This window comes from Suricata suricatta, chromosome 1 (genome assembly GCF_006229205.1).
Source record: "Suricata suricatta isolate VVHF042 chromosome 1, meerkat_22Aug2017_6uvM2_HiC, whole genome shotgun sequence".
In the NCBI taxonomy this organism is placed as follows: domain Eukaryota; kingdom Metazoa; phylum Chordata; class Mammalia; order Carnivora; family Herpestidae; genus Suricata; species Suricata suricatta.
This window is the reverse complement of record NC_043700.1, coordinates 1435643-1439753: the sequence shown is the minus strand read 5'-3', so window position 1 is coordinate 1439753 and position 4111 is coordinate 1435643.

The window sequence follows — 4111 nt, the reverse complement described above, 5'->3', positions numbered from 1 at the left end:
TTAACTTTTCTTCCCACTGGAGTTTACAATGCTTGCCGTATACTAGGTTCTCAGTAAATGTGTATGAATGAACGAAAAACTAAATGAATTAACTTAAAATATTCATCCAACTCATACACCATCTGGTAGATAAGGTGTGCGGGAAGCCCCATCCATTTTCAGGCTTTACATGTTTTATTTTTAAAAATGTGCTGTGGTCCCAGTATAGCCAATGGGAAATGCAAGGGAATAATCCACTCATTTAATTAGGAATTCATCCAAACTACAGGGACATCCAAAGGGCTGGAAATCGAACATGGCATATAGTAACATCCAGAAGAAGAAGGACTTCTTTTAAGCATTAAATAACATCTATTTTAACAGTACTTCAAAAATAATGTTATCATACTATTTTAAATTTTCCACTAATCATGCATGGTGCACTTGAAGAAATGTATAAATATATCCCTGTACAGAGCTGTGTGAGGCAGAAATGAAAATGGAAGTGAAACTCAGAGCCGCCCTGGGTAAGAGGGTATACGGCCCCCTAATAAATGCAGGGTCTCCTGGCCTGGCACCGGGCTTAGGGGAGTCTGAACCCCATTTTGAAGCTGCCGGGAGAAAAGCAGACACCACAGCTTTGGAATTCAACAGATGGGATTTCAAACACCAGGTTCACCATTTCTCAGTCTTAAGATTTGAACAAGACACCTAGCCTCTCTGTGCTCCTCTGTCCTGTTCTGTCAGTCAGGGGTACACCGCGCCCTCCCGCGGGGACTAACCAAGGTGAGGCGTGCAAGGCACTTAGCGCTGTGGGGCTTAACTCCAGCCGGAGGACACCCCACGCGTCCCCGTGGCTGTCGCTGCCCCTCTGGCCGCCTGTCGGCAGATACTTCCTGCCCTCCCGGTCCTGTGCTTCTGCACATGGTCTTCTCACAGAGCTTGCAGTGCCTCCATGCAGAGGGACAGGTGGCCGTCGGCCTGGCATCGTGCTGAGCCGCCGGGGGTGCTGGATGCCGGCTTTCCGCCTGTGCCGCTACAGGGAGCAGACAATTTCCCCGAAGCGTTTAGTAGCCCGTGAGAGGTTATGCACTCCGGTCTTCAAAAAAAAAAAAGCAATTAAATTCCAATCGCTGTCAGGAATGGTTCCGATTGCTACAACTGGCATGAAAAATTAGACTATCTGTGGTTTGGTGTGGAAACAAGTCCCCGGTTCGTTTAAAACCTCGGCCCCTGTGCACAAACGTGACACCCTCCCTGCGCAGAGCCCCTGAAACCCCGTCCCCACGGGACCGCCCCCTTCGGCTCCTCGGCCTCGGGTGCGTCTGCAGCGCCGTGTAGGATATTCTGTCAGTGCGCTTAGTACTTTCCTCGTGCCGCGTGTTCCCAGGCGTCTAGTGAGCCAGTGCCTGGGAATGTTGCACTCAGAGAAGAGGGTGCAAAGGCCCCTGAAGTACCGTTGACGATCAGCTATTCATTGGCTATATAGTGACGGCGTCCTTGTGGTGTCACGGCAAACGTTTCATGTCACAGGAGAGCACCTCCGCGGTCCTGATCCGGACGGGACAACGGAGACCGTCCCGTGGCCGCACACCGCAGGGCCGCGCTGTGGTCAGATGGAGTTGTGCTGAGCGCTGCTGGAGCAGCGCCCGGCTCCCTGGGTGGCCGCCACCAGGAGGCCGCTAGCTCCGGTCTGGGGAGTCAGGACCGCGGCCGACAATGGCCAGGAGGTGTATCAGTGCCGATTCTGGGCAGCCGTCTTTTGGAAGAGACATACAAGTGAAACAGTTATTTTTAAATATTTTCAAGGCATGGGTGTGTTCATCATGTTAGAGCAAGTTATGTACAACCAAACAGGATCTCCCACAAGTCTGTGTAAGCGTGTGCACGGCTCCAGGAAGCGCACAGGTGTGGACGCCCGGGTACGCAGACCCTGACGAGCAGAACTCTCAAGAGTCCTTGGGACATGCGCGTGCGGCTAATCGTGCCAACCCGGACCCTCTGCACGTTCACAGTCACACATGAGCAGGTCCCATCTTCAGAGTAAAACTCAAGGAGTCTAACGAGCACAAAAGCCACCCTTCGTGTAAGGGAATCTATCTGTTAAAAATAAAATCGGTTTCCCAGTACATCTCACATGGATTTCCACCCCAAGCCCAAAATACTTTGTGCCACGACTGAAGGGTTCGCTTTGCCAGCTGAAGCTGCCCAATGCACGGCGTCTCTTCCAAGTGCGTGAGTCACCCAGAGAGACAGGGCGGGGCGGGTGTCACCCAGAGAGACAGGGCGGGGCGGGTGTTGGCCGTTCGACCCAGGGGATGGGTCCTGCCCGGCACTCCTACCGCACACAGTATACCTGGAGGAACTTTCCAGAAGGGACCCCAGGCCGCTGGCCCACTGCTCTGGCAGGTTAGGGCCAGGATGGGAGTGGTCTCGCTGATCAGGCAGCACAGTGGACAAGCCCACTGCAGGTGTGGGCGCTGCAGGAGCTGGGTGCCCGCAGGCCTCTACAGCCACACCGGGAAGGCAGCCCGGCCGGGATGCCGGCCGTCCTCGGATCAGTCTCCTCTGCACCTCCTCGGGCACAACACAAAGTTCGTGGGGCGCCTGCTGGCTCGGTCAGTTAAGCGGCAGACTCTTAAACTTGGCTCAAGGTCATGATCTCACGGTTTATGGGTTCAGGCCCACATCAAGCTCCTTGCTGACAGCTCAGAGCCTGGAGCCTGCTTCAGAGTGTGTCTCCCTCTCTCTCTGCCCCTCCCCTGCCCACGTTCTGTCTCTCTGTCTCTCAAAAATAAACAAACATTAAAAATAAGAGAATGTTAGCAATGCCGTAGATGATGTGCAAGGTTAAATAAGACAAAAACCCAAATCAAAATGTAAGCACCACGTAATTGCCTCCCCACTGATAACGCAGGCACTCCAAAATCGTTTTTTCAAGTCTTTTCACATAGTAAAGGTCTAATTAGTAAATCCTCGAAGTATAAACTAAATAAGGACACCTTATCCATTAACCCCAACTTAAAGGTTCTTATGGATTAAGCTGTGTCCCCTCCCCCATCAAGGACTGTTGGAGTCCTGGCCCCAGAGTGTGACCCTATTTGGAGATGGGGCACCGAGTTAGAATGAGTCCGTTGGGGTGGGCCCTAACCAACACGAGCGTGTCCTTCCAAAAGGAGCCTCCATCACAGGACGGGCACAGAGGGAGGCAGAGTGAAGACAGACACAGAGGAGGGACAATCCAGCCACAGCCGAGGACGCTGGTGCGCACCCGCCGGCAGACGCGAGGCTGCGTGTCCGCTGCCTCCCCCTCCCCCAGACCTCATGCAGCTCTGGGACCGGCCTTTTCAAAATACAACACAATGAACGGGTAGACAAAGGAGCCATTGGAAAGGACACGACACACGAACAGTGGCCTCCTCGGGAGGCGGTCAGCGGGCACACGGGCGTTCTGTCCGAGGCCACCCGCGTTTCTGCCCCGCATGCGGTTTGGGGACAGCTGGGGACCCGGCAGCGGCCGGCGGGAGGAGCAGCCCGGGCTCCAGCACACACGCCCTGCCGCTCCACTGGCCGTCCCGACGACATCTCACCGTGGGACTGGGCGATGCGCTGCAGAGACTGGCTTGGGGGGACGTTTGGAAGTGGGCTCTGAACTATTCCCAATATATACACAGACTCTGGGGCGCCCGGCGGACCCTTGCTTCCAGCTCAGGTCATGATCTCAGGGTTTGCGAGCTCTAGCCCCAGGTCGGGCCTGCTTGGGATTCTCTCTCCCTCTCTCTCTGCCCCTCCCCCACTTGCTCTCCCTCAAGATAAACAAACATTAACAATCTGTAGGTATGTACACAGAATCTAGCAGCGGCCAGGCGAGCAGACGGACCCCTTCCCAGCTCTCTGGAGTGCAGCCGACGGGAAAGCTCCCCTGAAAAACCGCAAAGCCGAGGGCCTGGGTGAAGGCCAGGCCTTTTGGGGCACGGGGACGCTCGGTTTTGTGTGTACAGAGTGCCCCCAGCTGCTGTGCTTAGTGCCCCTGCTCTGGGAAGCAGGCTGAGGCCTTGGCAGGAGGAAGGGCCCCCTGCAGCTGCTAGGAGGGGACCCACGGCCACTACCTCTGGACGACCACCCCCCCCCC